Below are 25,476 nucleotides of genomic sequence, written 5' to 3' on the forward strand. Positions count from 1 at the left end.
CGCATCCGAATATATATCCAGGTCATGGTTGGAAAATGACTAGTCCTGCATACAGAGACTCCGTTGAATTTGTCAAAAATCAATACTTATAATGGCCAAATCGTCCTTGACTGGCTGCATGATCCTGATATAGTAATGCGGGCTACTGACACCTGTTGCTGTTAATTTTTGCAAGAACTCCCTCTCCCATCGAGAACTCTGCATGCAAAATTTAGGCTGCTGAAAAGAAATTGCACCTTGGCTAGCGTTCCTTAGTTAGCAGAAGCTGAAGCTTCTGAAACTTGTCAGGAGGCAATCTTGACACCATGTCTATTGAATCCAGCTCGAATCCCAGAAATTTGATTACTGCAGCTGGGCCCTCTGGTTTATCCCAGGACAAGCAGGATGATAGTCCTCACACATGGGTGACGTTACCGGACGGAGCCCTATCACTGAAAACTTTGTCAAAGTTTCTAGAAACTTTTGACTGGCACAGTGAACCTACTGAGCATGCCATTATCCCTCGAGCCACAGGGGTCTCCCTTCAGTCTCTTATTTTCCATGCTGCAGTTTGCCTCGCGGTTAGGAGCTCTGTGATTCCTCACACAATTTTCCTCACGGAAAAAATATTAACTATTCAGAAAAATATCCCCTCATAGGGGTCTCCCATTTAAATTCGTTTTTCTCCGATTTGGTGAGTAAAACACTTAGTTTTGCGGTTGAAACCATTCTCACCATCCCTCGGTACCTGCAGGCAGTCGACAGGTGTCAGGCCTCAACCTTTTTATCATGGTAACAGGGTTTAGAAAGTGCCCAAAATGCCCTCACACTATGTCGATAACAGACACCCATAACGAGTGCGTCTTATGCCTTGGCGCTGTACACATTTCCACTTGTCCTAAATGCGCCGAAATGACAGTGAAAGGCCGGCTCGCCTGGAAAAAATGTTTTAAACTAGAGTTAATTCCATCGACGTCTACACAATCTTCACTGGCAGGGGTATCCAAAAAAAATGATAAAGACCTGCTGGGTGCATGAAGGCAGTGGTGACCACCCATCTCAGACACCATCAAAGTTCACGACGAAATCTACCTCTGCGCTGGGGAAAGACAGGACGAGCACTGTGAAAAAAGACACCGGCACCGAAAGGAATCCATGCTCGGTGCCAGCACTGATTCCAGAGTGGCTTCGATGGCCATCGAGCCACCCCCCGAAGAGAACAAGGTTAGAGGGGCCGACTATTCCCTCGACACCAGAACATCCACGGCAGTCCCCACCGATATCTGTGCCGGGTACTGCTCCCCCACGAGGATCTGTGGAGGAAACCAGTTCTGCCGAGTCTGCCACCCTCTGTAGCTGCTCTGTTCTCATACACAGGAGGAACTGGACGGATTTATCCGCCAGGCAGTCATCTATGCCCTCCGGGAACTACATCCACCGTGCCGGCCCCCATTCAGTGATAAACGAACAGATCCTACCCAACTGCAGGAATTGACTCATCAGGAGACTTTTTTAATATCTTAGGATGGAAACTAGAGTGCCTTAACGATTGGTTTCGATCTGTATCTTTTCTATATAAAGAAGTAGTCAGCTGATGGTAATGTCCAAAAATGCTACAGTAGAGCAGTGAAAGTGCATAGTAAATTTCAAATGAAGGTCCTGGTTGTTCAACCAACCAAAAAAACTTTGTAGCCACTCTGAGGTAGATGTCCAGATAAGACATAGTCAATGTATCGGAGCCAAAGGAGGATATTGTGAAACCATACAGACTGATAGAAAAACAAAATTTTTTTTCAAACGCTGATACAAACGAGTTTGCAACTAACTTCAAAGTTAGTTCATGCTGAAATGCACCATGCAACTATGAGTATATCAAACAAATGATTCCTTGTGGTCTACGCATGCAAAAAGAGTCCTGATTGTTTCAAGAAGATCCTGATTTTGTTTCCGAATGGGTGGCGATTCTGAATAAATGTTCCTTATTTTTATTTATTTTAACATATTTCTATACCGGACTTCATGAAAGGGATTCATATCAGGCCGGTTTACATGGAACTTGGGAATTAACAAGTGTAACCAAAGTCGAAGCAAAGTTACATATAACAGGGGGATAGAACTTGGGGGCTATAGTAGCCAGGAAGTAGACAGAAAGGAAATTTAATTACATGTAAATAATATATGACGGGTTATGGCATTAGTAAATGTCCCATTCCTTGGGCTGAGTCTGAAGTAACATTTTTGAGTTAGGGGAAGGCTTGGAGGAAAAGCCACATCTTAAGTCCTTAGACCTGATGTTGCTTATAGTAGAGCACATATTAGTCTCAATCATGGATTTGCAGAAGGAAATTTTGGAAATGAAGTCATGTTTAGAAATGACCACTAATATAGGAATTTGACGCTTCTCATAAACAATTGAGAACCACCATACTCAAATTAAGAACCATTTAAAATCCAGAAGTTTCAAAGAGATGAGCAAGATTATAAATCCGACCGGATTTCTTTTTGGGGTGTTAAAAAAAGATTCTAATATACGCCCACATCACCTTTCAGGACTCTTCTGATGATTCACATAGCAGTAGTGATGAGGAAAAATTTCCAACAAATGCCCAATCTTTTTAGGGCACCAGCAGGAGAACCACAGAGGCTGCCCAACAAAGGGGGTCACCCATGCTTACAGATATCAGTGGGACGGTTTAACGACTCGCTCACAGTTCAGTCAACATCAACGGTAATTAATCTTATTGACATAGTGTTTTCTGAAGATACCATCACAGCTTTAAAAAAAAGTGTTTCATTTGTTCCTGAAAGCCATCATAATCCCTTTTCAAAGTCATATAGACCTTTATCATTTTTTAGGTCTCTTCAGATCCACCTGTATCTTCAATAATGGGGCTTTAGTTCAAATGACATGTCGATCGTAGTTCCGAAGTCGAATTGGTTACTTCCGAGGCCTGTTGATCCATTTATTGCGACATATATGCAGTTGGTTCTTTGAGATTTGACAATAATGGCAAATTCAGTTTCACGATTATGTAACGTTTCTCCTGGGATTGGACCACTACTCAACATCAAGCACTAATGGCTTTATCTGTTAATTCTGACTTAATTGTGAAACCAGCAGACAAAGGAGGGGTGATTGTTCTACAGAATAGGTCCCAGCATGTGTGGGAGGTTTACAGTCAGTTACACAATACATCATTTTATCACCCTCTAGAAGAAGATCCTACTCCAGTATTGAAGGCTCGTATAGAGATGATAGTACAACAGGGGGGATAGATAAAGGGGTCTCACTTCCAGGGAAGCCCGAGCGTTAAAAGTAACGGACCCCATCACGCCTATGTTTTATACAGTGCCTAAGATTCATAAGCGATTGCACTGCCTGCCAGGTCACCCTCTAGTGGCTAGTTGAGGCTCTATTCTGGAGCCCTTGAATCTCTTGGACCATTTTTTTTAATCCTTTTGTCCAACAATCAGCATCATTTTTTCATGATACTTCACATATCCTCTCCTTATTATAGGATTTAATTATACTCCCTAAGGATTGCTTATTGGTTACCCTGGTTATAGAGGCCTTATACGAACATCCCACAGGTAGATGCACGTTTACTTATTGGGGATATTTAAGACTCTTGCTCATGTCCACATCGTATTCCTACAGATTTTCTTACAGCTCTTTTGGAACTGGTTTTATTCAGAAATTTCTTTCATTTTGAATTTACATACTACCTTCAGGTTCAAGGGGTTGCAATGGGGGGCCATAGTTGCTCCTTAGATTGCAAATTTGTATGTATCAGCATTTGAAGAAAAATTTCTCTTATCAGTCTGGTTTCACAATATCATCCTTTGGCATTGATACATTGACTGTCTTTTTTTTTTTTTATTTGGACATTACCTCTGAGCTGCTACAAAGTTGTGTTTTTTTTTGTTGGTTGAACAACCAGGACAGTCATTTGAAATTTACTGTGCATTTTCTCTGCTCCACTATAGCATTTTTGGATATTACCATTACTAAAGATATGGATCAACTGACTACCTTATATAAAAAAAAAGATACAGATTGAAACCAATTGTTAAGTTACTCTAGTTTCCATCTTAAGAAATTGACAGTCTCCCAATTTAGCCAATTCCTGTGGTTGGGAAGGATCTGTTTGTGTACCACTGAATTTAAATCATGGTCATTGGGGATGTTTACACGTCTTGTTTGTTTTTTTTTGTTTTGGTTTTTTACGGAGAGGTTACCCTCAGATAGTGATCAAAAAAGCCTATAAAAGGGCATTAGTTGCTAATTGGTCCCTATTCGTCTAAAAAGCAAGATCTTTGGATAATTTGACTTGTTCTGTGATTTACAGACTATGCGAAGGACATACTGCAGACGCATTGGCCAGTTTCGGCACTACATGAGATTTTTCGAACAGCACCTAGATTTGCTTTTTTTTGTGGACGTAATGTTAGGGACATGCTGGTACATTCCACATTGAATACGGCTGAAGACACCGTTCCTGGTAACGGTACCTATGGTAACTCTTCTTGTGAGTGATGTCCCCTGGCTATTGCTGGTTCATAATGGCAGCATCCTATTTCACATCGATCAGTGTCTCTTTATTCTAGTACTAACTGTTGTGGTCTACTTGAGTGTCCATGTAATTTAATTTACATTGGACGAACTAAAAGGAATGTTTGTATGTGCTTGATTGAGCACAGGAGTTGTATTAATACAGCTAAAATAAGAACATAAGAAAATGCCATACTGGGTCAGACCAAGGGTCCATCAAGCCCAGCATCCTGTTTTCAATAGTGGTCAATCCAGGCCATAAGAACCTGGCAAGTACCCAAAAACTAAGTCTATTCCATGTTACCATTGCTAATGGCAGTGGCTATTCTCTAAGTGAACTTAATAGCAGGTAATGGACTTCTCCTCCAAGAACTTATCCAATCCTTTTTTAAACACAGCTATACTAACTGCACTAACCACGTCCTCTGGCAACAAATTCGAGTTTAATTGTGCGTTGAGTAAAAAAGAACTTTCTCCGTGTGCCCCATGCTAACTTCATGGAGTGCCCCCTAGTCTTTCTACTATCCGAAAGAGTAAATAACAGATTCACATCTACCCGTTCTAGACCTCTCATGATTTTAAACACCTCTATCATATCCCCCCTCAGTCGTCTCTTCTCCAAGCTGAAAAGTCCTAACCTCTTTAGTCTTTTCTCATAGGGGAGTTGTTCCATTCCCCTTATCATTTTGGTAGCCCTTCTCTGTACCTTCTCCATCGCAATGACGGCTCCACTTGTAGCTCACTGCTTGCAATATTCACTCTTTTTCAAGATCTGAATTGGACAATTTTGGAACAAGTACACCTGCCCCATAGCGGTGGCGATATACAAGTTGCTTTGAATAAAAGAACAGTTTGGGATTTTTTTTAGATATGGTGTCTCCCCGGGGTCTTAATGAGAATATCAATTGGTACTCTTTGATATAATAATGCTGAATATTTGAATTATGCATGCCTGACCACGTAATTTCAGGACTATTCATAAACTCTTCTGTTTACACCATAAGACACCAAGATGATCGATTTGTGAAACTTTTAAAGCAGTGAGTGATATTTTCAACAGACCAATTATTTGTGAGCAACATTATGTAATGATCAAGCCCCTGAAGCAGATGACCATTGAAACATGAATTCATGTCGGGGTTCGGTTTATGCATGGTCTGCAAGCTAAGTATTTTTTCAGTCTTTTCATGGTCATGCATGCATTGTTATTTACTTGGACTTTGAGAGATCCACAAGATATTAGTTTACTTTGTTTCCTGACTGTTCTAAAGTTAGTGTTTGTTTGTTTTTTTTTGGGGGGGGGGGTTTAAGTTAAAAATATTTTCTAAAACATAAATTAGTGGATTTAAGCTCAAGAGCAGCCCTGTTCTTATGAGCTGACTCGGTGTTGGCCCCAAATATTTTAATAATTAAATATTATGCGTACATATATTATTGATATAGTTTTGAAACAGTTGGACCAGTCTAACCACATCTTGTGCATTGTTTTGACATCAAGTAGACCATGTTTGTCTTAATTTAATTGAACCTCATATAAAAAAAAATACCTGAAGTATACTACAGGCAGTAATAAAAACCATTTCCATATCATTTTGTTTTGACATTGCAATTCAGAATGCTGTAATGCCACTAGAAAACGTTTCTAGCCTGTTTGGTGTCCTCATTGTTTTGTCTAAAACCACCTAGGTACTTAAAGAGTTATACTTAATGCTTATTCTAGGTGAAAATAGTTATTAGCACAAACACGCTATTCTTTTTATGTAATAGCTTGTGAAACGTTTGTCCACCCTTTTACTAATATAGGGGGGGGGTCATTTATCAAAGTGCTATATGGCGTCTTCGCATGCAAAAAACTCCTTTAACGTATGCGAAAATACCATTAATTGCATGTGAAACGCACCTAACATTTACATAAGAACATAAGATATGCCATACTGGGTCAGACCAAGGGTCCATCAAACCCAGCATCCTTTCACCAACAGTGGCCAAGTCCAAGTCACAAGCACCTGGCAAGTACCCAAACGTTAGATCACAAGCTACTACTGCTATTAATTAATAGCAGTTTATGGATTTTTCCTCTAGGAACTTATCCAAACCTTTTTTTAAACCCTCTTACACTAACTGCTGTAACCACATCCTCTGGCAATGAATTCCAAAGCTTAACTATGTGCTGAGTGAAAAAGCATTTTCTTTGATTTGTTTTAAATGAGCTACTTGCTAACTTCGTGGAGTACCCCCTAGTCCTTCTATTATCTGAAGTAAATAACTGATTTACATTAACTTGTTCAAGTCCTTTCATGATTTTGTTCGCCTCTATCATATCCCTCCTCAGTCATCTGTTCTCCAACTGAACAGCCCTAACTTCCTGTTCAGCATCTTACTTCAGTTCGGTGTTCACTAAATATTTGTTTAATATTTTTGCTATACTGGATCACCATCTTCTGACATTTTTGTCTCTCTCCCACACATGCTGCATGTCACCTTTCAAATTCACTGTATCCTTTTTCTGATATACCTGAAAAGTGTTTTGTCACCTCGCTTTTTCTCTTTGGCAATCCTTTTGACCTTTTGCTTTCCTGATTTTTCTCTGTCTCCCTCTGTTTCAACAGTTTTTCTTCCCTGTGTTCCTCTTTTTGGGATCCTTTATACTTCCTGAATGCTGTTCTATTTGCCTTTATTTTTTCAGCCACATCCTTTGAGACCAAAATCGGTTTTCCCGTCGATAGCAGGGCTGAATTAGCCGTGCTGTCATGGGAACTGTCAATCAGGTCCGGGAGGGGGAACTTCCAAAACGATGTCAGAGCTTAGCTCTGAGGCTGCGTGTGGTTTCCTGCGCTCGGATCGACTCTCCTCAGTCTGTTTTATCTGCATGTGGGATCGCAAGCGGAGCTCCAGACCTCCTCAGTTTTTGATAAAAAACAAAAACAAATATAGGAAAATGAAGAAGCGGAAGTACCCTCACCCCTCGGGCTTCAAACCTTGTGCCTGTGGGAAGGTAATGTTCTGAACGGACGAGCATGACAGGTGCTATTGGTGTCTGGGCCCAGACCACCCGATAGCATCCTGCTCCCACTGCGGCAAGATGTCTCCGCAGGCACGTCGGCAGAGAGCCGACAAGATAGAGGCCCTAAAACTGGGACGGGGGGGTTCGTACGCCTCCCCTCTGAGGCTCGCTCATCGCCGGGACTAGCGTCAACGGCACCATCCCAACAACGCAGAGCGGCCTCGGTGGAACCATCCACGTCGAGGCCGGACAGCCATCGCAGACAGGACACGCGCCCGGAAAAATCCAGAGGCAGGGACCCTCGGGACAGAGAGAAGGGTCAGACAGTCGTCTGCGTCGCTGAAGCGGCCGGTAATTGAGTATGAGGCTCAAAGGCCTTCGATGCACAGAGCCACAGCGCCGCCTGCATCTTCGTCCTTCATCAACGCGCCGCAGACACACTCCATACAATTGCGTCCACTGACTCATGCGTCTATGGCGCCGGAGGCGTTGTGCTGTGAGTCGACGCAGACGCATCAATCGACGCAACTTGCATTGACTCATCTCATCGCGTCTATGCAAAATCAGACCCTCCGAGTTAACCTCCAAAGGAGTCACGACCAAATCAATGCAGTTGACCTCCCAATCCATTGCGCCTACCACTCCAATACCACAAGTGCCTTTGGGGGACACTAAGACGAGGACGAACCGAAGTGATAGCCATTCCAGTAACTCTCAGCCTCGGAAGAGACTTCAAACTTCCAAGAGAGCAGAATGCCCCCGTGGAGTTATCGGCAGACTCCAGCAAGGATCGAGTTCCAATACAGACTTCTCATTCTCCTTCCTTGTCATTCTCATCTCTTCGAGTTTACTCGGACCTATCATCCTTCTCAAAAGCTTGCTCTGGCAGACACAGTTCACAGGAACTGCTGGCAAAGAAAAGGAAAGCGTTGGATTTGCCTCATACCTGGGACACAAATACACCCTCGCCAGCCTCAGATATACTATTGGCGGCACTGCCACGCTGGGGCACAACACACTGACCGGTCATGCCTCCTCAGACACAGGAGGCATTTTCCACTCTATCAACTGCTCTGGCGGGACTTTTTGAAATCATGCAAGCTTCCTACAAGTTTCCGATTAGTTCTCCCAGTACAGCACTATCATCTCAGCAATGCTAGAGACCAGCCTCACCGACACCTTCACCACAGATGCCAGTGAACACTCCCATTCCCACCACAATCACAACACCGAAGGATTTTGCTATCCCATCCCACATCACCTACGGGTCACACTACAACTCCCGACTCGTCGACGGGATAACCTTTGGAGCCAGAGGAAGAACCGGCTGAACCGTACTCTCCTTCAGAGGACCTTACTTATCCCAAATTTCTGGAAAAAAATGGGAAAGGCACTCAGCCTCAACATACAGAAGATCCCAGAGCTGACATCCTCGGGTTACTAAAAATTTTGACCTTCCAGCAGAACCAACAGCATTATCACTGCATAAGGTGCTGGATTTGGTTCTTGAACGTTCGTGGGAGTCACCCTTCACACTACCACCAGTCTCTCGAAAGACTGACCTTAAGTTTAAGATGCAAAAGTCTTCCTACTACACGCCTACTCAACTACCCCACGCCTCCGTAGTGGTGGAATCCACTATGGTGCGGGCTAAAAAATCAGATTCATTCCTCCACACCACCGGGTCGAGACTTGAAATCCTTAGACGACTTCGCGAAGAGAACCTTTCATGTCTCAATGTTAGCCGCCTGAATGGGCCATCATCAGTTCTACACCATTCAGTACATATGACTGTATACAGCACCTTAAACAAAGTTCCGAGTCACAGCCTCAGCCTCAGACGCCAGGAGATCCAATCTTGATGCAAGACATTGAGGAAGCGATAAGACATCTCCTGCGTACTGTGTACGAGGGGTTTGAGGCTTTCTCTAGAGTTTCTGCAGGAGCCATCGCGGCACGCAGAGTCGCATGGCTTCGCGCTAGTTCCATCAGACCAGACATCCACGACAAACTGGCCAATTTACCCTGCAAGGGGGAGAATCTTTTCGGTCCCCAATTTCAAGACACCATCGTGGAACTCAAGGAACAGGCGGTAGCAGTCCAATCTCTCACTGCCACTCAGTCCTGCCCAGTGTCGAGGGATTACTATACCATCTTTCCAGTTACGCCCATACTGTCCATATACCTCCTATAGGGCGCCACCGTATCAGCCGCCTCCACGACAACAAACACAAGCCCCCCAAAACCGCAGAGGCCGCAAACGACCCCAGCGTCCAGCAGCACAGCCACCAGCTACCGCAGCAAAGTCCATCCCATCTTTTTAGACTTCGCTACACCATCATCACAACAGGTTCTAGCAGGAGGCATAATAGCTCACCTTCAGCAGTGGGAAACAATCACATCAGATCAGTGGGTTCTGGACATTATCCGCTTCAGATATCGAATCCCCTTCCGAAGCTCGCCGCCCCTTCCCCACCTGACATCTAGGGGGCCCAGATCCAACCTTGTGCGGCTAAAAAAGGAAGTGTCAGCCTTACTTCACCAACAGGCAATCAGATGCCTCCTTCCATCCAATCATGACACGGGGTTCTACTCCCCATACTTCCTCATTCCAAAGAAGTCTGGAGATCTGTGTCCCATCTTAGACCTCAGAGACCTCAACAAATTAATTGTCGAGGAAAAGTTCAAGATGATATCCCTCAAATCCATAGTCCCCCTGCTCCCACCCACAGCTTGGATGTGCTCTATAGATCTCAAGGATGCATACACTCATATTCCAATGCATCCTTCCTCCTGGCAATACCTATCCTTCAAGTTCATGGCCAGCACTTTCAATACAAAGCACTTCCCTTCGGTTTCTCAACAGCACCCAGGGTATTTACCAAGTGCATAGTGGTGGTGGTGGCATTCCTCCGTCAACAGGGAATTATAATTTTTCCTTACCTGGACGATTGGCTTCTGATAGCGTCCGACCCACAAACGCTCCTGCAACACCTACATGAAACAATTTCCCACCTGGGTCAGTTGGGCCTCAACATCAACTACCAAAAGTCCAATATGCAACCTACCCAAAGAATTCAGTTCATAGGTGCCATGTTAGACACAATTCAACACAGTTTTCCTGTCACAACAGGAGAATCACGATGAGTCAGCTCTTCCGACGCTTACTCTGCACCTCGATGCCTTCGGCCCGGCAAATTCTCACAGTGCTGGGACACTTGGCAGCAGACATCCATGCAGTAGCCACAACCAGACTACACATGCGCCACATCCAGTGGGATCTGAAACGCCAATGGTGACAACATTCCCAACCCTAACATCAGCGATGTCCAAGGAACTAGACTGGCTTCGCTCAGCAAAGGTGCCCCATTCTTAGTTACCTCACAGTGCTGTTCTCACCATGGATGCCTCCCGCAAGGGCTGGGGAGCGCATCTCAAACATCTGCAGACGCAGGGCCTATGGACACAACAGGAACAATCGTATCAAATCAACCTCCTAGAACTTCAAGCGATACAATATGTGTTAAAGACCTTTGTCTCCCACCTTCGGGGGCATTGGGTAATGGTCTACACGGACAACCAGGTAGCCATGTTTTACATCAACAAGCAAGGCGGCTCGGACTCATGGGTACTCTGCAAGGAAACCCTCACCATTCTGCTCTGGGCCAGCCAAAACTCAATTCAGTTACAAGCTACCTACCTGTCAGGCATCTCCAACACCAGAGCAGACAAACTGAGCAGAGTGTTTCACCTCCACGACTGGTCTCTCAACCCAAATGTAGCAGAAGAAATCTTCCAGAGGTGGGGATCACAGACTATAGACCTCTTCGCCACAGAACTCAACCGGAAAACAGCTAGTTTCTGCTCAGTATGGCCAAGTCCGTACAGGACCGCCCAAGACGCCTTTCTGATCCAATGGACGGAAACATTAATGTATGCGTTTCCCCCCATTCCGCTCATCACCAAAACACTGCAAAAGTGCACGCAAGACGGCGCACAATTGATTCTGGTAGCACCAGCGTGGCCGCGTCAACCGTGGTACACTCCCCTACTCCAACTTTCTACAGCAGAGCCCTTCCGCTTATCCAATCAAGAAGACCTCCTGTCTCAAGAGCCTCCGAAGGGCGCTCTCCTGCACCCGCTCCACGCCTCCTTACATCTGATGGCATGGAGGTTGAGCGGCTCCTCACTGAACAAGGATTTTCAGTTTCGGTACAAAACATAATTTTGGCCTCCAGAAAACCACAAAACGTAGCTATCAAAGTGAAAACGCTATGCAGCATGTTGTATAGACCCACTCACGTGCACCCTGAATATGCTTCTGACATATCTACATACATTGTACGTAGCAGGCCTGGCCACGGCTTCCGTCAGGTTCCACCTTAGTGCCATAGCTGCCTTCCACCGGCTTCTTGACGGTCATCCGATCTCACATCATCCGATGGTTTCGCGATTCCTCAGAGGGCTCACTCACCTTCACCCTCCGTATCATGGAACCTCAACCTAGTCCTTGAACAGTTGATGCTACCCCTTTTTTGAACCAATGGAAGAGATGCATCTCAAATACTTGACATGGAAGGTAGTTTTCTTAGTTGCAGTCACGTCAGCTCGCCGAGTTAGCGAGTTATAATCCTTGGTACATTACACCCCATATCTTCAGTTTTACCTTGATAAAGTACTCCTTCGAACCCATCCTACCTTTCTGCCGAAGGTAGTAACTCAATTTCATCTAAACCAATCCATAGAACTACCTATGTTCTGTCCAAAACCGTACCAGAATGAACGTGAGAAACTACTACATACATTGGACTGTAAAAGAGTGTTGGCTTACTATAAGCAACGGACTCATTCACCCAACAGGGTTTCCCAACTATTTGTCTTTCAATCCAAATGCTCCTGGACTCCCAGTGGCGAAACGAACTATCTCCAGCTGGATTACTCAATGTTTCCCACCGCTCATCAAACCAGAGCGGTGGCAGTTTCATTGGCTCACTTAAAACACGTTCCACCACTGGGCATTTGTAAAGCCGCCACATGGGCATCTCTTCACACGTTCACCTCCCATTACTGCTTAGACCAGCGACGGCGGATGATGCCAATTTGGGATGAACATTGTTACAATCATTGAAAGAACCATTGGCGGGGTCGATTGGCACAAAATGGCCAACACGCACACACGACAAAAACTGACACACTTCAAGGCAGTGTGTTAGGGAGTTTCGGACTCCCATGACAGCATGGCTAATTCAGCCCTGCTATCGACGGGGAAAAAGCAAGTTTGCTTACCGTAAACGGTGTTTCTGTAGATAGGATGAATTAGCCATGCTGACCCACCCACCTCCCTGCGCAGTCGACAGTCATACACTATGACCACACTTGCTTTATTACAGACTGAGGAGAGTCGATCCGAGCGCGGGAAACCATGCGCAGCCTTAGAGCTAAGCTCTGACAACTTTGGAAGCTCCGCCTCCCGGACCTGATTGACAGTTCCCATGACAGCATGGCTAATTCATGCTGCTATCTACGAAAACACCGTTTATGGTAAGCAAACTAGCTTTTCTTTTTCTTCTTACTTTTACTTACATTTCTAACCTCTAGATTTGTTGCCTTTGTTATACCTCCTTTTAATTTTGGCCCATTGTTGTACCGCCTCACCCATTTTCTTCCAGTTCTTCCTCCAGGTACGTCCCCATTTTAACTAAATTCATATTTTTGAAATTCAAAACTTGGGTCATTGAGTGACTTCTCTTTATTGTATTGGCGATTTCAAACCATACTGCCTGATCGTTACTAATATAAATGGAAGCACAGTCTCTTCTTTTTGAAGGACAGTCCATAATGCTTCTTCCCAACCCAACGTCCCTTGCATTCCAGTTGCTTGTTTTTGACATAAAGAGCTACTGCTCTCCCCTTTTCTGTCCTCTTTCCTTTCTTAATAAGTTATAGACTGGGATGGCTGTATTCCAGTTGTGAGACTCTGTGAACCATATCTCTATAATAAGAACGAGGACCAAGTCCGCCTCCACCACTAAGGCCTGTAACGTTTGGTTGCCCGTGGTACGGGCCACAGCCAACCTCACTTACCCCTGCATCGCGGTCAGTGACTTTGTGGCAGGATGACTCCATTCCCCTCATCAAGCAGGACTCTCTAAGGCATGCATGCATGCCAGTTTGTGCCTCAAAAGGCCCTGTGGCAGGAAAAGGGCCACAGCATCTTTAAGTGATGTCCTCAAACTCCCTATTTGAAGCACCACCAGACCTTCAGCAGACGCCTCAGCAACACGTCCTCCTGTCTTGCGGTATATGTTGCTATTTTCCTGTGCCTTGCCTCCTTGTCCTGTCTTCTTGCTTTGTTCCCACCTTGCATTGGCTCTCTATTGCCTTGCTTTGTCCACCCTGCCTTATCTTGTTCCCCAGTGTCCTGTCTTACCTTATCTTGCCCTGATTCCCAGTTCTGACCTCTGCTTTGGACAGTGACTATTCTTCTGGAATGCAGTCTGCCCTGACCCCTGCTTGGACCAGGATACTGTTTGCTTGCTGCCTGGCCCAATCTTGACTTTGAACTGGTTAGCCTCGCCTGCCACTAGCCTTGACCACTGCCTATACTTTGACTTTGTCTGACCACTCCTTACAGGACTTTCACCTAAGCCATGCAAGCCCCTGCAACTCAAGGGCCCAACCTGCATGGAACGGGGCTGGTATAGGTGAAATCTCAGCTGCAATACCAATAAGAGCGAGTTCACCATCTGTCGGAGTGGGCCTAGTGGGTTCGCCTGCTAGGCTGTATCAACTACGCCATAGCCCAAGGGCTCAAATCCGTGACAGTGTGCTGAGGCCATGAGCTCGATGGACTCGTCCCTGGATGTGGTAGAAACACAAACAGCGGAACTGGTTCCCTTATGAGCGCCAAAGGGTATTCCCCACATTTATTGTTGGAGAGAGAGGTAATTTGCCTTAGCAATCCCTGAGTGGGAACTGAACCCTGGCTTCCCTGGTTCAGGGCCCATTGCTCTGACCACTAGGCTACAACTCTACTCCTTTGGTGCAATGCAAATGAGAAAAGGGTGAGGATATTGGGGTGGGAATTTTGGCCAAGTGGGCTGGGCTCACAGTTTTGCGAAGCCGTCTCGCATGGCTTTAACGCGAATTTTAATTACACCTTTTTCATTTGCATAAAGCCGTGCGATAGGGCTTTATCGCAGTTGCGCTGGTTTTCGCACATGCCGTTTTAAGCTTCTGGAGAGCTAGCCCAGCTATCAGTGCCCTCCGGGGGGGGAGAGAGAGAGACTAGCCATAATGCCCTCATGCTAGATAGGTATTTATCTCTCTATGGAAGGCCCACCTAGTAACTCGAGGTGAGGTTTAGGTATTAGTGTAGGGGTTAGGGGCCACTTTGACATTCAACGTGAGACGTACGAACAGAACAGTGCTCTCTTGTAAAGATTTGATGACCTTCAGAATGAGGAAACTCACCCAAAGATAGGTTGAGAGAACACTGCATAAATATCATCTTTGGGTGAGTTTCCTCATTCTGAAGGTCATCAAATCTACACAAGAGAGCACTGTTCTGTTCATACGTCTCATGTTGAATGTCAAAGTGGCATTATGGGTAGTCGTGCGCTTTCACGCTCTTTCACTCTCTCCATGGTGCCGCCAGTGATTGTATGTAGAAAATACATCAATTCTGGCACATCGCAAAGTGAGAAAAAGTTATCGTGATTTGTGCTAAGATAGTGCTTCGCATAGGTATTAGCGCAAATTGCGATAAACTGCCTATTACCATAAAACACACCCCTTTTGCATGTGATATTTAGTGCATTTTGATAAATCTAGGCTCTAGTAAGGAAAACCCTGGTCCAGATACATATGAAGATGTTTTCACCCTTTTCTTTAAAAGATGTGTTCTTGAAGCAGAGCTCTTGAAAATCACTTCTGATTAGGTAAAAAAAAATTAGTTATAGTAGGTTTTTTTTGGTGACATCTGATATATTTTAATGTTTTTTTTATTTTATTGCTCAGTATGCTTTCTAGTCATGTTGCTTTGTCATTTGTTTCTTTAGATGAATATATGCGGTTTTGACCCAGAAAACTGCCAAAGAAAAATTCCTCCAGAATATGAAAGGTAAACCTTTTAGTTTTCAATAGATACTATTCCCTTCACCTCTCTATTGTTATGATTTAGTTGATAGATAATTCATTTCAGCTGACTAACATCTATAGACAAACTTAGTAGGATTTGACATGTTACTGTGTTATGAGTCAGTACATCTTACTTTAATGTGTTATTGCAACATTTGGAAGGAGGATTGCAACAGTGAAGTAAGATGAGTAAATTTTGTATGTCAAATATGGAATAGTCAAATAAAACAAACAGGACCAACAATGCTATAAATTTACAAAGTGCATCTATACAGAAGAATATCATATGTCTCCATCGTTGGTCTTGTTTTGTTTATTTGTTTAAGTGCAACACATGATTTTTGGGATTTGGTTGTTTTTGAAATAGGGAATAATATTTTATCAAATTCTGGAAATATTTTGTATATCTTATTTTATAAAGAACCAATGTGTGTTAGACAACCCTGACCACCTATTAATCTGTCTTGACTACAGCACTGCCTTGTGCTCTCTAGTGCCTGAGACTTAATGTTCTAGCTACTTGTTTATTGTGGATAAGTGAGGCTTGGGCAAATTGTGAGGGTTAGTGGTTCTCAACCTTTCATGACTAATGTACCTCTTTGATAGGGTGAGATGTCTCGTTTTCTCTTGGTTGTCAAAATTTAGAGGAAATACTATAGTTAGGTTTTTTTTGTTTTTTTTTTAATTCTCTTCCTTGATTTCAACTGTTTTCCCTATTCTCTAACATTGTTTCCTGGTTCTCCTTTCCATTTTTTCTTGTCTTCAGTTTGTCTTGTTTCTTCATCCATTTCTCCCTTGTGTTTCTCAGACCTTACTTTTTAGTCTCATTTGTTTCCATTTTTCTTCTCAAGCTGTCTCTCCATGCTTTTCTTCTCTGCCTCTCATTTCTCATCCTTCAGTTATTCAATTTCCTCCCTTTCACTTCATTTTCTCAGACACTTCTGAGCCTTCGTCTCTGTTGGCCCTCAGCCCTTGCTCACTGACTTTTTTCTTCCATATCTCCCAGCCTTCCATATCCCTTTCTCCCTACTGATTAAGCTTTCTCTGTGGACAAGCATGACCAAGCTCTCCACACAAGTGGTTGATATCCCTGATGGAGTCGATAATGGAAAAGTGTGCTATTCTCATAAGAACATAAGGGTCCATCAAGCCCAGCATCTTATTTATTTATTTTATTTAGAGTCTTTTTTATACCGAAGTATAACAAATTGCCTTCACTCCGGTTTACATTATAAACAACTTAGTACATATAACACTTCCGTATGTTAACATATTGACAAGTTTACAAAAAAACTAGATACATTTCAGCCTCAGTTAAAGATTATGAACAGGTAAACAAGAAAAAATAACTTAAGTCGGTTATCAATTGTGACTCATGAAAGGTGCTAGAACATGATATAATATATAGATGTTTACTTTACATCGAAAGAGAGTTAATGTACCCTTTAAAATTGAAATGAGTTAAATGGGTGTACTAGCTCATATGGGGGATGGGGTGGATTAGTGAGACAAAAAGGGCATATCAGGAGAGAGTAGAATAAAAGAAAATAAGAGGGGATGTAGAACTGGATATGAGAGGGTTAGTTTATCCAATACCATCTGTGAAAGTTTGTCTAACCAGGTTTTGAGTTTTTTTGAAAGATTTGCAGTCATTAATAGAGGTTAGGTAGTTTGGTAAAGAGTTCCATGCTTTTGGTCCTGCGATTGAGAAGGCTCTATTTCTGGTGTTAGATAGTTTAGCAGAGGGTAGGAAGGGTATGACTAATTTGAGTTTATTGGTATTTCTTGTTGAGCGAGGTGTTATGTGAAGTTGGATCATTTGGTAGAGGGCATTGTTTGCTTTGTGTATTTCGTTATGAAGTAAGGTTAGAGACTTATACATGATCCTTTGTTCGATCGGCAACCAGTGAAGACTCTTCAGAACCGGAGTGATGTGATCAAATTTCTTTGTGCCAGTGAGAACTCTGGCTGCCGCATTCTGCAACAATTGAAGTGGTTTTAATGGTGATTTGGGGAGGCCAATGAGGAGTGAGTTGCAGTAATCAAGACTTGAGAAGATTAGAGATTGCAGGACAGTTCTGAAGTCTTGTGGGAATAAGAGAGGTTTAAGGTGTTTTAGAATATGAAGCTTGTGGAAGCCTTCTTTTGTTTTCATTGTTATACACTTTTTGAAGTTCAGATCATTATCTATCCATATACCAAGGTCTTTTACAAAGCTCTTCAGATGGATTATGGTGTTATCAATTTGTATATACGGCATTGTGGTTATTTGAATGGAGTTGTTTCTATTGATGAGGATGCATTCAGTTTTGTTCATATTGAGGCATAATTTTAATTGGTTTAGAAGATTTTTGATTGAGATGAGGTGGTTTGTTGTAAGGTTGATGGCATCTTCGATGGCGGTTATAGGGATGAGTAATTGGATGTCATTGGCGTATAAAAAGAATGTAATGCCAAGGCTTGAGATAAATTGACAGAGAGGGAGTAAGTATATGTTAAAGAGGGTGGCCGAGAGGGCGGACCCTTGTGGTACTCCAGTTTCAAGGGGACAGGGTTCGGATGATTTATTATTCAGGGTTACTTTGAAGAACCTGTCGGATAAGAATGAGGAGAACCAGTCTAAGGTTTTGTCAGATAGGCCTATATTTGCAAGACTTGAAATTAATTTTTTGTGATCAACTGTGTCAAAAGCCGCAGAAAGATCAAGAAGGATTAATAGGTGGTTTAATTTGTTGTCAAATTCTCTTATTATTTTGTTCAATAAATTGAGTAGGAGGGTTTCGGTGCTGCGGTTCTTTCTGAAACCGTGTTGAGAGGGATGAAGAATGTTGTAATTTTCTAAGTGCTCGTTGAGCTGTTTCAAGGCTGCTTTCTCTGTCATCTTGGCGAGTTAATGGAAGGCTTGAGAGAGGCTGGTAGTTATTTAGATCTTTTGGGTCCAGGTTCTTTTTTTTCAAAATTGGGGTTATTGTTGCTGTTTTTAGGATTGCTGGAAGTTTTCCCTCTTCAAGAGATTTGTTAATTATGGCAGTTAAAGTTGGGGCTATAATATGAGCCATTTCCTTGAACGAGCGGGTTGGGATAGTAACCAGTTCATGTCGGGCTGGGTTAATTTTTTGTAGCATCTTTTCTCTTTCGGTATTTGAAATTGGTTCAAAGTTCAGCCAGGGTGTTATAATTGGTAAGTCGGATGGAATGACAGTAATTGCAGAGTTCTTAAAGGAGTCAGTTATTTTGTTTATTTTATTCCTAAAGAAGATGGCAAGGTCTTGACTTAGGTTAATTGCATCTGCAGTGGGGGAGTGTTTTGCTGTTTTTCTTCTATAAGGTTTTTGACTATGTTGAAGAGGGAGTTGGATTTATTTGTTGAGTTTTTTTTATCTTTAGGCTATAATAGTTGGGTTTGGCGTTCAGAATCATTTTCTTATAGTTGGCAAGTTGCGTGCGGTATCGCTGCAGGGTTGCTGGGCTTTTGGCTTTAGACCATTCTTTTTCCAATTTTCTGAGGCTGGATTTCATAGATCTGAGGTGGGAGTTAAACCAGGGGTTGTTTTTCTCCCTGTTTTGTTTTATCGATTTCAATTTTTCGGGGTTTGTTATTTGCAGTTTGTTTTGTAAGATGAAACCAGGATTGAATGGTGTTGTGTATATTGGTTAGGTCAAGGTTCATTAGTTTCCCCAGTTCCTGTTGAAGAGTGTCAGGATCGAAGGGGGGTCGGTATTTGAAGGAAATTTGTTCCTTTGTTCTTGTTTTGTTAAGAACTCGTGTATTGCATTGTATTAGGTGGTGATCTGACCATGGAACAGGCATATGGGAGACTGTAGAGTCGAGGAAGTATTGATTTATGAAAATTAAGTCCAGCGTGTGGCCTGCTTTGAGTTGGGTTGTTTACTAGTTGAATCAGGTTTAGGCTATAAAGCAAGTCAATCATGGTTTGGCAGTTTTGTGATCTGGGGTTTGAGTCTGTGTGAAGGTTAAAGTCGCCAAGTATTATCGAAGGTTTTTTTATGCTAATGTTTGTTACAAAGAATTCTAGAAGGGGGGGAGATATCGTTGTCGAGAAGCTTGGGTAGGTAATACACTAGACATATTTGTAGAAGTTCTGATTCGAGAAGAGCAAATTCGTATTTATTAGGGAGGTTGTGTGGTATTAGCTTCCTAGAGAAGTGTTTTTTTATGATGAGTAGGAGGCCACCTCCTCTGCGAGATTTGCGTGGGATAGAGAATGTCGTATGCATTGTTGGTTAGATGGTTTATCAGGACTTGATCAGTATCTTTGAGCCAAGTTTCTGTTATGGCAAAGAAGTCTGGGTTCTTTTCTTGGATCAGGTCTGAGATTATCATGAATTTCTTTGTCAGATTGAGCATTTATCAGGAAGAAAGTAAGGTGTAGAGTAGGTTTTTGGCGAGGTTCAGTAGTGGGATGTTAATCAGATGACAGTTTCTTCTCTGGGTCGAGGTTGGAGAAGCCATGATGAATATGACTGCTAATTACTTGAGCTCAGGTGTTCTCCTTAGTTGAGTTGAAGAATGCTAGAATTTTTTTTTTTTCCCTCCTTGTCTAGTTGACAGTGAATAATTAAAGTAGTGTGGAAGTTGACTTTGGAAGGGTCATGCAGGAGGGTTTTGCAGAGTTGAAAGGTATAAGGATTTATATTAATGTTTGGATATTGATTGAGGTCTGATATCTGTGTTGGAGAATGTTGAAAATACAACTGAGTGTTGGCTGGGGATCAGATGTGAGTTAGGATAGAGTTGGGGGAGAGTTGAATGCAAAAACAGGGTGGTGTCTGAAGGAGTGTGGTTATAAGTAGTTTGGTTGCTTTAAGCTTGAGAGTAGGAGGAGCGTTGTAAAAAAGAGTGTGAAAGATGGTTCTAGAAGTTGTTGGGTGTTGTCCGTGTTGTGAGTGAAGAGGATATTTGAAAGAGGAGGTCGAAGTATGAGTTATAAGAGATCTTAGTGGTTGTGGGTTGGGAGATGGATGAGGTCTGGAATTGGAAGTCGAGGGAGAACTTATGAGTGGTGGTTAGTGAGTAGGAATAGAAAGGATGATGTTTGGAAGGAGACGTTGCTGTTTGTTGTATTAAGAGTGTGTTTCATTAATTTGTTTGATACTTGGAGGAGTAGGAGGTTTGGATCTGTTTGTTACCAGGAATGGTTGAGTAAGAAAGTTTCAATGATTTTAAATTTGAAGAGCGGTAGTTATATCAGTGGAGTAGGATTTAGTCTTGGGGCGCTCTAAGGGGCAGGCCCCTTACGTCGCGCGACGCCGTGAGAGTTCACAAATTTAAAGATCTTTTTACTGCTTGGATTGGCTGGAAGCCTCAAGGGGGCGTGGTTAGCTCACCCAGTTAGCTGGCAGCGATTCACTCCTTCCTTGCTGTTTCTATGCGATTTTTAACTGTGCTGCACGAACTAGTTCGCCGAGTAGGCTCGAGTCCCGGCTAGGTCACTAAGGCCCCTGCAGAGGAGTTGAGGCAGAGAGCTGGAGCTGGGGATCTTTGCAGCGGGAAGGGAACGCCGCGAGAGAGCTCACATCTTGTTCCACATCTTGTTTCCAACAGTGGCCAATCCAGGCTACAAGTACCCAAAAACTAAGTATTTCCCATGCTACTGATGTATAGGCTGAAATATAAATATTGTGCTGTTCAATTTCTCCCCTTCCATCCCAAGTTTATTTTCCTTGTTTTTTGTAACTTTCCCTCTCCCTTTTTCTGATTCACTGTATTTAAAGTTCAAGGTTCTTATTGAAAATATTGTTTTTTACGTTACGTTATGCTTTACACTCCTTGTTATTTGTAAACCGGGTTGATGTGATGCCTATCATGAAACTCGGTATAACAAAAACAATAAATAAATAAATAAATAAATAATAGCAGTGGTTATTTTCTAAGTCAACTTGATTAATAGCAGGTAATGGACTCTCCTCCAAGAACTTATCCAATCCTTTTTTAAACCCAGCTACACTAACTGCACTAATCATATTCCCTAGCAACAAATTTGAATTTTCCTAGCGTGTAGCAGATGGACTCAAAACAAGTGGGTATAGTGTGCTCGTGCTAGCAGTTGGAGACGGATCTGACATCAGCACGGGTACATAAACCCCCGCAGGAAGTGCAGCAATTCAGTAATTTCCGTCTCCAAAGCAGTTTGGAGCTACCTCACGCTCGCTGAGCGTTTTTCCAAATTCTAACGACTAAATTCATAGAAGAAACCTACCTGAAGACGAGCCCCGCACTCCTGCGGTGATACCATTCAGTCCCTCCCCCAGTTGAGTTTCCCGAGGCGATTTCCGAGGTCCCTCGGAGGTAAGAGCCTCGGTCCGGTGGCCAACTCGCGGCAGGGACCTAGCCCCCGAGTGAGAAGGGCTCGGGCGCGGCCTAGAAGGCAGCAGGTGCACTTCCTCGAGCGCGGCGGTGACGGTAATCACCCTCTCCCCCACAGCCGGAGACCGCCCGGGTCGCAGCCGGGAAGCGCTGAAGACAAGGTAAGGCGTACATCTTTACTTGTTGGTCTCAGAGGAAGCACGGATTAGCAGTCTGCCTACGTGGCAACCCGCCAAGGGGGTCGCCATTTTGCCTGCCTGCTCGCCGCCGCCTTCTGCCCTGGTTCGTCACCGCACAATAGGCGCATGTGCTACGCAAACATTGATAGGTGCAGGTTGCTACGCGCCCGTTGCTAGGCGCACGTGGATAAGCGTATATTGGTAGGCGCGCATATTACAAAGTGCAGACTCTAGCTGAGTTAACAGACGAGATGGAGCATAAGAGAGCCCATGCGTCAGCGGAGCCGGCACTTCCAGAATCAGGCATAAGCCTCTGCTCTGCATGCAACCTCAGAGCCACACAGAGCGAGGAAGCAGACTCCCTATGTGCCCAATATGAAGAGGCCCTGGGAGTTCCAGGACGGGTCGCAGCCCAGCGTACTTCCCAGTTCCTCAGGGAACACCCCGGACCTAGCGGGCAGCGGTGAGCTGCCAGGGAACCCGAGAGACCTGGTGCCCCTAAGGCCAGATCCTGCTTCGCTCTCCTGGGTGGAATTATTCAAGGGCATTCATGCCTTTGTCACAATGCAGTCTGCTCCCCGAACGGGTCCATATGTACCGGATGACCTGGCCCCTGGACCCTCAAGGCCTAGGCACGGCCACTCGCCACCCGGAACCCCCACTTATGGGGATTCAGATTGCCCTGAGGAAGACGAAGAGCCCCCCGAGGAGGGAGAACTTCCCTCTGGGATTCAACCATATCGGACCATGAGGCGCTTCTTTCTGAAAGAGGATCTCCCAGGCCTGATCTCTCAATGCCTGTCGGAACTGGCTCTCCTGGGCCATGACACCCCAGGGGAACCTAGAATGAACCCCCTGTTAGAGGGCCTGCGCCAAATGACTCACCATTTTCCCCTCCTACAAGCAGCACAGCAGCTAATCGATCTGGAATGGAATGCGCTGGAGGCCTCATTCAAAGGGGGTCGGGCCTTGGCTGGCATGTACCCCTTAGACCCGGCAACTAAGGAAATGCTGGCGTGCCCTCAGGTAGATGCCATAGTTAGCGCAATTGTGAAACGCACCACCATTCCGGTGGAAGGGGGGGATGGCCCTCAAGGATACACACGACTGGCGCATGGACGCCATTCTGAAACAAGTCTTTGAGGTGGCAGCCATGTCCCTACGAATTGCAACCTGCTGCACCGTGGTGACGCATTCCTGTTTATCACAGGCTAGGAACAACACCCCGGGAGAAGAGATGGAATCAGCTCTCTCATTCCTCACTGACGCAGCCTCCGACCTAGTCCGTACGGCAGCCAAGGGAGTGTCATCCGCAGTGGCAGCCAGGAGGCAGCTCTGGCTACATAATTGGTCGGCCGACTCCTCTTCCAAGACACGTCTCGCAAGAATGCCCTTTAAGGGATCCCTCCTGTTCGGCAGCGACCTCGAGAAACTGGCCAATAAGTGGGGCGCCTCTCCATTACCCCGTCTACCAGAAGACAGGCCAAGGAGGAGCCAGCGCCCTTTTCCTAGACCATCCAGAGGTAGAAACTCTCAGCGCTTCAACCCTTACAGGACTCGCTACCAAGCACTTCATTCGCAGGCCAGGAACCAGTCCTTTCGGACTAAGCACAACAAGAGGGGAACCGTCTCTGGTTTGGGTCCCGGCCGTACCCCACAATGACAATCAGCCGTCCCATCCGGGGGTAGCAGCCATAGGGGGCAGGCTAAACCTCTTCTACCGCAGGTGGGTCGAGATTACCTCGGACCAGTGGGTCCTCGCCATCATCCGAGAAGGGTACTACCTGGACTTTCTTCGGCTCCCACTGGACAAGTTTGTGGAATCTCCTTGTTCACCCCTCAAGAAGACGGCACTAGAAGTTACCTTGCAGAGGCTCCTGTCCCTAAAAGCCATAATCCCAATGCCTGCAGGGGAAAAAAATTCTGGGCATTATTCTATTTATTTCATAGTGCTCAAGAAGGAGGGCACTTTCAGGCCCGTCCTGGACCTCAAGTCAGTCAACAGACACCTACGGGTCCCCAGCTTTCGCATGGAAACTCTGCGGTCTGTCAAAAATTCAGTAGAGCCAGGGGAGTTTCTCACATCCCTAGATCTGTCGGAAGCCTACTTGCATATCCAAATCCATCGGGATCACCAGCGCTATTTACGCTTCAAAGTCCTGAACCAACACTTCCAGTTCCGAGCTTTACCCTTAGGGTTAGCCACCGCACCGCGGACCTTTACCAAGGTCATAGTAGTAGTGGCAGCGTCCCTCAGGAAGGAAGGAATCCTCGTCCATCCCTACCTGGACGATTGGCTGATCAGGGCAAAGTCACCGGAGGAGAGCCACCAGGCAACCAACAGAGTTATAGCTCTTCTGGAAAGCCTAGGATGGGTAGTAAACTTGAACAAGAGTTCCCTACAGCCTTCTCAGTTGCTGGAATACCTAGGAGTCCGATTCGACACCCAGGAAGACAAGGTCAGCCTGACCTCCAAGAGAAGATCAAAGCTCCGGAATTGTCTGCAGGTCCTGCTGAGCGCCACCCGGCCCACAGCTTGGGATTACTTACAGGTCCTCGGCCTTATGGCATCCACTCTGGAGGTGATACCATGGGCGCGGGCTCATATGAGACCATTACAACGCGCCCTCCTATCTCGGTGGAGCCCACGATGACAGAACTACACCGTACAACTACCTCTACCAGCCAGAGTGCGGAATCAGCTACGGTGGTGGTTGCAGCCCGGCCACATGAGCCGGGGGTCAAAAATGTCCTCCCCAACCTGGACCCTGTTTACTACAGATGCCAGCCTGAACGGATGGGGAGCACATTGCGAAGAACTCACTGCCCAAGGGCGGTGGAACAGAGAAGAGTCAGGGTGGAACATCAACCGACTAGAGCAGGGGTCGGGAACCCATGGCTCGCGAGCCAGATATGGCTCTTTTGAGGGCTGCATCTGGCTCGCAGACAAGTGTCGCCATACTTCGCGGTTCCCCGCTGACCCAGCTGCTCCCCGGTCCTCCGCCGCCCGGGCTTAAAATGCGGGAAGAAGAGAGCACGCCGGTGCTCTCTTCTTCCCGCGGCCCGGAAGAGGAAGTGGAGAGCATCGGGTGCCTGCGCGGGAAGACCCGCGCAGGCACGCTAGTGTCCGAGGGAAGAAGACTGCAGCGCGGCTCGGAGGAAAATGAAAATCTTCAACCGCGGCCGATGGGACTCCGCCTTCGCCTCCGCGAGGGCTGAAAATGAAGGAGGTTAGCGTTGGGAGGTGGCTGCTGCTGCCGCGAGTTCCCGGGGGGGGAGAGAGAGAGTGAATGAA

General features: G+C 45.1%; 1 protein-coding gene across 1 annotated transcript in view; it reads left to right on the forward strand.

The window, feature by feature from the left end:
* The window catches only part of RNF17 (ring finger protein 17), a 1,084,608-nt gene that overhangs the window by 27,138 nt on the left and 1,031,994 nt on the right, over positions 1-25,476 (forward strand). The window contains exon 2 of the mRNA XM_029603155.1: positions 15,596-15,657. The gene's annotated coding sequence lies outside the window, so the exon portion shown is untranslated. The remainder of the gene's footprint in view (positions 1-15,595; positions 15,658-25,476) is intronic.

This window comes from Rhinatrema bivittatum, chromosome 5 (genome assembly GCF_901001135.1).
Source record: "Rhinatrema bivittatum chromosome 5, aRhiBiv1.1, whole genome shotgun sequence".
Classification (NCBI taxonomy): domain Eukaryota; kingdom Metazoa; phylum Chordata; class Amphibia; order Gymnophiona; family Rhinatrematidae; genus Rhinatrema; species Rhinatrema bivittatum.